Source organism: Ixodes scapularis, unplaced genomic scaffold (assembly GCF_016920785.2).
Source record: "Ixodes scapularis isolate PalLabHiFi unplaced genomic scaffold, ASM1692078v2 PGA_scaffold2__306_contigs__length_199485367, whole genome shotgun sequence".
Lineage (NCBI taxonomy): Eukaryota > Metazoa > Arthropoda > Arachnida > Ixodida > Ixodidae > Ixodes > Ixodes scapularis.
This window is the reverse complement of record NW_024609857.1, coordinates 89,588,245-89,599,005: the sequence shown is the minus strand read 5'-3', so window position 1 is coordinate 89,599,005 and position 10,761 is coordinate 89,588,245.

Genomic DNA, 10,761 nt, shown 5'->3' with positions numbered 1-10,761 from the left:
CGAGATTTGAGGTTTTGCCACTGCTTTTTGAGTTGCGGCACAGTGCGCAGCGTCGATGGATGCCGCGAATTCATCACGGATGCGATCTCCTGCCATGCTTTTCTTTTAGCAGCTTTTGTAATATTGTTGTTAAATTTGTTCTTAATTATACGTTTGCGTTTCTCGATTTCGTAAACCAATTGAAACTTATCATCTTCGGACCAATTTGATTTCTTTACCTTGGGAGGCATCCGTGATGGACCGGCGACATCCATGTCTGCGTGCAGCAAACTCAGACCGTCGTCTGCTAACCTAATGATCGAAACATAATTATCAACTTTTATTGCAAATGCTTCCGAGAAAATACGTCCAGCGCATTTTTTTTTTCTTAAAAAATTGGGCGTTAAGCACACGCAGGCATTTCTGTAGACAACTTTATTTGGCGTACGCACTGGACGTCGACGACGGTGGTGACAGACGATCGCGATACGAAGCAATATGACAGCGTTGGTGCGCACTAAACTCTACCCAAAACCGCGCATCGCTGACTCTTTTTTTTCTTTCTTCTATTTTGCACGGAACCACGGTATGTACGAGACATGTGCCGCAGTTTTGCGACTGTCGTCGTTTCTCTTTGTCCAAACCGATCGCAGCGTAGCAGAAGCAGACGATCTCTCGCTTGCCGCCTCGCGTCGCCGGCGCTTTCTTATTGGACAGGATGTCACAACTCGTCACTTCCACGTCCGGAATCTTCGGCCGTGTTCCAAAATTTACTCGGTCTCGCTCTAGGGTAAAGGTTTTGTACCTTTGCGATCGAAAACCTACCCGCGTCCGGCATTACTCGATTTTTGTTGTCACGTGACATGATCTGCCAGGGTAACTCGGATCCATTCGAGTAGATTTGGAACGCACCCTCTGTTTTCTCCGGTATTTCTTCAGTTTTCCCTAGATTTCCTCTCTAGGTACTGCTCACTCCGTTCTTGGCGGTCTGGGTGCCAGACTCAAGTCCGGACTTGAGTCAAGACCGCGCCGGAGACCGTGCTGGATCCGTCTTGGTCTCAGTCACGGTCTCAGCCGAGACCGCCAGGCGCCTGAGTCAAGACTTGTGCCAAGACTTGAGTCAAGACTTTCTAGCAAGCGGCCCCTGGAGTTGATAAGATCAGAGCAAATGACCTCATCCGCAATTTTGATGCAATTAAACATGTCCTTCTCCATATGTAAAATGGTTTCATTGCACAAAGAAAAATCCCTAATAACGTGAAAAATGCAAAAGTTAAGCCTCTTCATGAAGGAGGAGATCGTCGTAAGGTCGAAAATTATCGTCCTATCTCGATTTTGTCTTGTATAAGCCAAATTTTAGAGAAGCATTTACTTCAAGTAATGAGTCAGTTTCTTGAAAAGTTCAAAATCATATCCAATAATCAATATGGTTTTGTCAGCGGACGGGGTACACAGCCATTACTTGAGGATTTTGCAGATGAATTACATTACGCGTTCGAAAAAAATGAGGTCGTATGTGCCCTTTCTGTGGATGTTTCAAAGGCATTCGACAGTGTTAACCACAGCATTCTGTTCCAAAAGCTTTATCATATTGGCTTCCGAGGTCTATTTCTGGAGCTACTAAAAATTATTTCACTGGACGATCTCAACAAGTTCACACAGATCCCAAGAGAAGTTCAAAGCTCGCCTTGAAATCCGAAGTTCCACAAGGATCTATCTTGTCTCCGTTACTTTTTAATGTCTTTGTCAATGATATGTCAAATTCAATAGTGAGCTGCAAACTATATCAGTATGCTGACGATACTGTACTCTTGTCACGCCATATAGAATACGAAAAATCAATTTTTCTTCCCCAACGTGAAACCACACAATTGATTGAATGGTTCCAGCAAAATGACTTAAAAATTAACAACACAAAGACACGTCTGGTGTGTTTCCGGAATCCGTTAAAAGTTGTTATCCCAGATACGCCACTATTTTTACATTCATCGATTTGTCCCTCGTGTAAATGCACTCCAGTGGGTTATGTTGACCATGTGAAATATTTAGGTATTGAATTCGATAGTGACGTTTCATGGAATGCGCATATGGGAACTGTATGTAAAAAGCTTAGACGTGTTTCCTGTCTACTTTATAATATGAGATCACTTGTTCCACAATATGTTAAAAAGATGTTCATTAATGCTTTGGCATACAGTGTTCTTCGCTATGAAATAACCATTTATGGTGGCTGTTCTACGTTATGGCAAAAGAAAATAGACAATATTTTGACTGGAATGTTCAGAAGTATTATATACGGCACTGATACCGAAACAGAACAAGAAAAACTTTATCATATTAATCTTCCATTATGTCATGCTCTGTTTACTGAGACGGTTGTTTTAAGACACTTTTGGGATGACAGATTTCCCACATTGCACTTCAGGCCCTCACTTTGTACAGGTGAGACGAAGACTCCCTTTGCCTTTCTTTTGGAAACTGTTTGCCGCCGACTGCACCTCGTGTTTTCCTGCTTTTGTGACTTAGGCTGTACGAGCATTTTTTTTAGTTGCTTTATCTTGTTTCGTTGTCACTATGGAGTGCATTAAATGTGTGCTCCCACTCCCGGTCGACGGGAAGTATTTGACTTGTACGGCCTGCAGGAATGGGTATCATCTCGGTAAACCCTGCTCTGGTGTCGTGGAGGGCACATTCTCAGGAATGGGCGCTGCCAGAAGGGAGGGGTGGAGATGCCCCACATGCCGCACGAACGAACTCCGTTCGGGTGGTGGGGCTGGTGGTGGTGCCACTCAGGATAGTTTTAATAACTCCGTCGGTAGTCTCCTGGACTAACCAAACATCTCTTCCGTGGCTAGCCAGCTGGCGTCAATAAACCTGGCACTTCAGCAGCTTCTTCCTCTGAAGGCTAGTGTCGAAACTTTTTTGCCTCTTCCGGCAAAGGTTGACCAGCTCCTATCTCTTAAACCTGCAGTGGATGAGTTACGTAACACTGTTGGAGAGCTTCAATCAACAGTTGACTCATTTAATATGAAATATAACTCCCTACACACTCTCGTAAAGACTAATCAAGAGACAGTGAAAAATCTTCAAACGGAAGTCCACGAAGTCAAGATTGCAATGACCGAACAGTCACGAGAATTTACACGGCTCAAAGAAGAACTGAATGATGCACAACAATACAGCCGCCGCTGTAAGATGGAAATACAAGGCCTTTCTCATGATTCGGGGGAAGACCTTGTTAAAGTCACGGAAGATCTTTCTCAGAAGCTCTCCATCCAAAATTTTCAGTCATCTGACATCGTCGCAATTTACCGTCTTCCAAGAAAGCGGGACTTAGCTCCTCTGGTTTTGGTCAGTTTTGCATCTGTTTCTGTAAAGGAGACTTGGATGGAAGCACGTGGCGGTTTGCATAGGCTGTCCCAATCAGATGAACCTAAGGTGTTCTTTAATGACCACCTCACGCAAGTCAACAAAAATCTCTTCTGGATGGCAAGAACGAGGGGCAGAGAAATGACCTACAAGTTCGTGTGGCTAAAGAACGCGAAAATCTACGCAGGAAAAGTGAAGGTGTGCCATCGGTGCGCATAAGCACAGTTTGAGACCTTGAGAAGATCATTTAAGTTATGACGACTTGTTTTTCGGTTCCAGACTGCAGTTCTTTTCTTCACGTTTTGGGACCTACTTCGGAAAACTCTCTAACACTCATTCATGCTAATATTAGGAGCCTGCGTAAGCACTGGGACGAGTTTCGCGTTTACATTACTACTCTTCAGCCTCCAGTAGACGTGTTCGTCCTTACTGAGATCAGTATATCATCTCTACAATGTGCTGAATTCACTTTGAACGGCTATAACGAACTTTTTACACACGTGATACTGGTAGAGGCGGAGGCATTGCAATTTATGTTAAAGATTTATGGCTACTTTCAAAGTTCAATGTACATTTCGCTCATGCGTAATCGCTCGCGGTTAACGTTTCCCGTCCTGAATTTTCACTGTTTTTATCAGCAGGTTATAGGCCCCCATCCGAGAATGCACCACTTTTCCTTGTGGAGCTAGAGCAGGTGCTCAAGCAGTTTCGTTCAATGGGCCAGTTTTGCCTAGTTGGAGACTTTAATATCGACACTCTGAAGCCTGGAAAATTCATAGTGTGCGATTATTTAAATCTGCTGTCGGAATATGGTATGGAAAACACTATTTCCCTTCCAACAAGAGAAAAGCTGTTGTCCGGAAAATTGGTGGTGTCATGTATTGACCATATCAACGTTCGTGCACCCGATATCACAGTCAGATCCGCCGTCATTGCGCAGAAGTTATCGGACCACTATCTAATAGGATGCCGATTGGGTAAACAGTTCTCTGGGTCCGAGGGTAGCTGGTCCGAAAGTTCGTACGTTTTTATCACTGATACCGTGAAGTTTGATGCGTTAGTGGCCGCTTTTGACTGGGATACATTTTTTAGCTCGGTGGAACCGGCTAATCTGTACACTACTTTTGTCGAGATTTCACAGTTTTCTTTATCGTGACTCGAGGAAAAAGGTTAATTTCCAGAAACGATCCGATAAGCCCTGGCTCACAACTGATATCATGACTGCAATCAAGGGAAAAGATGCTGGGTAGTTGCGCTCTCGTCGGGCTCCAAACAACTTGGAACTGAGGGCCGCTTTTTGTTGTGCAAGAAATAAAACTAACGTCATTATCAGATCCGCCAAACGTCGTTACTTTAAAAAAAAAGTTCTTTGAATCAAGGTCGAATCCACGTGAAACGTGGGACTTGATAAACAATTTTAGGTGGTGTGCAACAAAGAAATCTATTAAAGAAAAATTGCACAAACACTTTGGATCTGACTTGCAATCAGCAGTCAATTACCTCAACAATTTTTTTGCTGCATCATCTGGTTCGTCTAGGGACTCTGCTTTATCATCCTTCTCGTGTAGTCATGATTATAGAGTATCCGCATCTGCATTTCTGCCCCTTCTTGACGCACTTTCTTTGCGTTCAATTTTATTTTCCTTAAAGCGTAATAAAGCTGCTGGTATTGATGGCATCCGTGTTACCGACATTTGTCGCAATTTTGGTTCCGTCCAGCACGTCCTACTTACCATGGTAAAGGGGTTCTGGATTTCTGACATTATCCCAGCTGATTTAAAAACTGCGCCTGTGAAACCAATCTTTAAAGGAGGATCACCCAACAAGCCGGAGTGCTATCGACCTATTTCTGTCCCGCCATGTGTGGGGGAGATATTGGAGAAGCATCTATATCTTGTCATGTCTAGTTTTGTTAGCTCGCACGTACTATCGCCCAGCCAGTACGGCTTTGTATCCGGAAGGGGCACTCAACCTCTGCTCGAGGATTTTGTCCGATTTACTACACAATGCATTTGACGTAACATGTGTTCCTGCGCTATTTTTTTGGATGTCGCCAAAGCTTTTGACACCGTAAGCCACAAGCTCCTACTTCATAAACTATACAATTGCGGCTTCTGTGGCCCCTTTTATGTTTTGCTTGAGAATTTCTTTTCTAGGCGCTCGCAACACGTGTCTGTCGGAAATTTTAAGAGTCCTCGAGTAGGGTTGAAAGCGAGTGTCCCTAAGGGCTCGGTTTTATCGCCTTTGTTATTTAATCTCTACGTTAATGATATTGCAGCCAGGCTGTCCACTTCCAAAATGTTTCAGTATGCAGACGACACCCTAATAGTCTCCACACATCTAGATATTCATCAAGTTGTACAGTTTCTGCAACATGACGTGTTGCAGAAACCTATTTTCAATTAACACCTCCAAAACAAAACTAGTCTTCTTCAAAAACCCGTTTAAACGTGTGAATCTAGACACACCAGTTATGTTACACGGGACCATTATGTTAACTGCGTGTGTCCTCCTTTGAATTGTGTGGACAATGTCAAGTATTTGGGAATGCATATTGATTCAGACCTCTCTTGGGCGACGCACTTTTCCTACCTTTGCGGCAGACTCCGTAGCGTAAGTTGCTTACTTTATAATAACAGAGTGTTCATGCCTTGTGCAGGGAAGAAATCGATTGTTTATGCTCTTGCCTACAGCATTATTCGGTACGGCATAACAGTATTTGGTAATTGTGCGGAAGTGTGGCAGACTAAAATTGACCGTGTTCTAAAAAACTTGTTAAAAAGTGTAAGTTAACACCTGGACATCTCCGATGACACAGACATTTTCGAAACCCTACAAATGCCAAGCTTCCGCTTTTTTTTTCTGCAATGTGTCGTGCTACGACACTTCTGGGTTAGGGATTTTTTACAACCCCATGTATCCCCAAGAGATTTGCGCAGAACAAATCTATTTGTGATCCCCCGGTGTTTTACAAGGTACGGTAAACGTGTACGTTCTTACTATGTCCCTTTCATATTTAATAAACTTCCCGATTGTTTCTTTCATGAAGTTATTAACAAAAGAAAATTGAAGAAGTTATTGAGCAATTTAGCACTCTGAGTGTTTTTATACCGTGCTTGTTCTGCTTTTTGTTTCTGTTGCACTTTTGTTTCCTGCTAAAGTGTATCGGTTATCTGTGTTGATGCTATCGGCCGTGTCGTTCGACTGCCGGGTCCTGTCCGTCAAGCTTTCATTGGCTTGGACAGACCCGTCTATGTATCTTGCGCTTTTGCTTCTGTTGAATAAAAATTAATATTGTATTATTATTAATAGTAGTAGTATTGTTATTAAACATTCATTGATTGCTTGCTTGATTGATTGATTGATTATTATTATTATTATTCAATCTGCCTTTCAGGAATTCGGTCTTAGTGCTGGCAGAAGAGGAACGTAGTTCACCGTTTTGAGAATAAAGATATTAACAAGTACGAAAGACACTCAAATCAACAAGGGAAATAAAAAGCACAAAACCGAAACATCACCAGGTGTGTCAGCAAAAACCAAATACTTTAATATCGTTCTGACAAACATCAACCTTCAACGAAACAGTCCTTTTATTGCAACAGGAAGTTTCGAATAACGTCTCCGAACTTGCTCCCGCATGAGCTAAACATATCAATTGTTTCAGAGTAGAGCTTATAACACACAGCCGATATTCGAAACGGGTTTAAGTGCCTAAAATGTCGAGCTAAATAAAAATATGCTTGAAGGTGCGTGGGCACACAGGGAACTTTAAGGCTTACTTCGGGCAGAAGGCTGGGAGAATTAATCGAGCCGTGCAGTGTCTTAAACAAAAACAACACATCTGCCTTCACCCGACGCTGCTGTAGGCTCAACAAGTTGCCGAGTTGCGAGTTACACCCAACGTTTAAACGAGGATTACCTTTCTCAAGCTAACGATAATTAAAGATAGAAATAAATTTGCTTCGGACTCGCTAGACAGATAAACTGTTAGTTTTGGAAATGCCGTTCCAAACAACCAAGGCGTGCTCTAGCTGGGATTTAACAAAGGAAGAATACAGCGTGAAAAAAGCGGATTGGGTTGTCAATTCCTTCGTTATGCGAGCGCGGCACCTAACGTGCACCACGCCGATAGAACCACTCTGGTAACATGAGTGACGAATCTCAGGGTTGAATCAAAACAACTCCAAGGTCTCTCAGTTCACTTACACGTGACAGCAGTTCGTTATGATAACTACATGAAAAAAACGTATAACGTAGTCCCTTCGAGAATATGTCATTATTTTGTTTTAAAATAATTCAAACGGAGGTCAATGTCAAAACACCAAAAAACGAGGAAACCTGCATCATTCTGTAGCGCGATGCAATCGTCTAAGTTAAATATTTTTTGTAAAGTTTTATATCATCAGCGTTCTGTCGAAATGAAGAATTTGATTAAACTTGAAAGGGATAATATACAAAATTATTAAAAAGGAGGGGGCCCAAGACAGATTCCTGAGGCACTCCAAATCTTGCCTTTTATAAGGACGAGACAGTAGTGTTGACGTTGACGTAGGCTTGCCTATCAGAGAGATAGTTTTTTTGTTGTTTGTTTAACAAATTGTATATTGAACCACAAACTGCGTACCAGGAAAGCTTGTATAAGAGGATGTTGTGGTTGACAACGTCGAAAGCCTTACTCAAGCGAGTTCAGTTGCATGTCGCGACTAATGAAACTGTGAGGTAAATGTTTTAAAGAATAGATTTTTATTTGCAGAGTATAGTTAGTTCTATGAGGAACCATACCGCAATATTCGGCGTGCCCTGTTGGGTAGGGTACAACGTTTCTTATTTACGTCGCGAGAGTTGCCAAAAATTGAGAATTGCACTTTTTCTCTCTTCTAAAACCAGGGGTAAACTTGGAACTGTACAAGCTATGTATGGTTATAATAGCGTTTGTTTAGCAATCCAGCATTATGAGAGTTGCATTATGCGAGTGTCAGATAATCCTAACAATTTTTTTAACACGAATATATTTTCTCATTTTTCGGCTGTGGTCGTGCCCCAAATAAAGTGGCAGTAGGTGAGGTCGGAGTAAAAAAGAGAGCTGTAGATGGTCAATTTGGCAGAAGTTAGTAAGATAAGCTGGTTGCGGTTTGCTAACCCGACAACACAAGATACTTTAAAGATTACATACTGTACATGGTAATCCCACGACATGTTCTCAGAAAAAATAACTCCCATTGTTTTAAAGCTATCAACGGTGGCAGAGGAAGTAGTTCATAATACGGCTTTATGTTTCGGACTAAAAAGAGTGTTTTTTTTTATTTGTATGTATTTTTAAGTAATTTGCCTGTGCCCAAGGCTCTAGTTTCGATAAGGTTCTATTTGCATGCGGTGTCAGTCAATTTGACACGTTAGCAGAAGTGAGTATGCTAGTATCGTGCGCATAAATAACTAGATTATCAGTTTTATATATGTTCACTATGTTGTTCACATATACAGGGTGTCACGAAAGAAATTCACAGGGTTCTTTTACCGCAAAAAAACTAGGCATCGCTTAACGCTCATTATCGGACCAAAGGTAGCGCTAGAGGTCACAACCAGATGCCAAAGTTTCAGCCCGATCCGATACTTATTTCAAAAGTTAAAAGTCATTTTCTGAAACTTTCAATGGGAAAATGAAGGCTATTTTTGCCCGATTTCGGTTTCTGGTGCCATAAAGCCCCGTGTAATCGAAAACTCCGCCGGCCATCATTTTCCCATTGAAATTTTCAGAAAAACCTTTTCATTAAGTTATCTGATGGGGCTGAAACTTTGGCAAGGAAGTATACTAGGAACCTAGTCTACTTCCTTGAGGGAGACCTGACGCGATATATCTAGTTGTATGTCGGAATTACCCGACCAATTCTTCTGAAGGTGCGTCGGATGTACCTGGCCCATAGGCCGATACTCTTAAAGGTACTTGCGACGTGTGCGGCATAGATCTCAATATATTAGGTTTCTTAATAGAACCTAACATTTTGGATTTGGCAGCAGCGGCGGCAGTTGACTGCGTAGTTATACTGAACATCTTAATCACTGATTTTGCTTTCATCGGAGCTGCTGAGGCCTATAGCGGCACTCTCGTCGTGGCAGCACACCTGTCTCGCAGCACGCCTAACATCTTCGTGAGTTGTTGACGCGGCTTGTGCGGTGACGTTTGTGCTCCAAGAACTGTGTTTGGCTACTCCATCAGTGCACCGGCTGCAAAAGTGGTGCCGGCAACCACGGGGTCTTCATTTGGCAGCAGCAGCGGCGGCTGCCAAATGAAGATGTTGTACCTATACTGCACATCTTTATCACAGGTTGGTGCATTAGCTCCCTGTTAGTTTTCCCTTGTTATTTTCTTTAATTCTCCCGGCGTTGCTGCCACTGTGAAAGGACTTGTCAATATTCAGCATGCCGGCTGATATCATAAAACTTTTGAAGGATTTTAAAGAAGAAATGCGCGACATAAAGGAGAGAGAACTTGAAAATGAGTGCAAGAACCTAAAAAGTTTGATTGACTTCGTGTGTCAGCAGTTCGATGGTATGTCGCAGCGCTACATGAACATCGAAAAAGAAAAGGCAGTACTAAACAAGCAAATGCTGCTCTTTTTGTTGTAAATACTAAACTATGTGATGAATGTAAATTGCTCAGGGAGCAACTTGAGAGCTCAGAGCGAAGACTAACAGATCTCGAACAATATTGGAGGAACAGGAATATTGAGATCAAGGCCGTTTCGCCCGCTGATAATGAAAACCTACCCGATGTCCTAAAGAAGCTCGGTGACGTCATTGGCGAACATCGACGTTTGCCACAAGGTGCCGAGGAGAGACGGAGGATGCCCAAACATTGTCGTACAATTTCACTCGCGCGATAAGTGAGGCTCGCAAGAAGCGAGTTTTTACTTCTAACCTGGGTCTTTTAAACCGCTCTCTTGTTTACGTAAATCACCATCTATCTCCGGTGCTCAAGAAGCTGTTTGGTCAGGTTAGTGCCTGAAACAAAAAACGAAATACAGTGGAAGTACGCTTGGTCGAGGAAGTGCAAGGTCTTTGCAAGGAAGACAGACACGTCGTGTATGTTGCGTGTAACTTGCACGCAGGTCCTGGACAACATCCAATACGTGCGGACCTCGGGTATTGTTCTTTATGCACTAAGCAGGTATGCCTGAAAACTTGTCAACACCATCAGACGTAAGTGAAATCTATCAATCTAAAAGAAATGTGTACATCTTTTAGAGCGCAGCTCTTAGGGGCCCGTTTCCGGCTTGAGCGGCGTCGGCGTCGCCGTCGCCGTCGGCGTAACCGCGAGGTCACATGACACCCCTTGGTCATGTAACCCCTGAGGTCACGTGACCCACCCAGGTAACGTGACACCCCTAGGTCACGTGACCCCCTGATGTCACG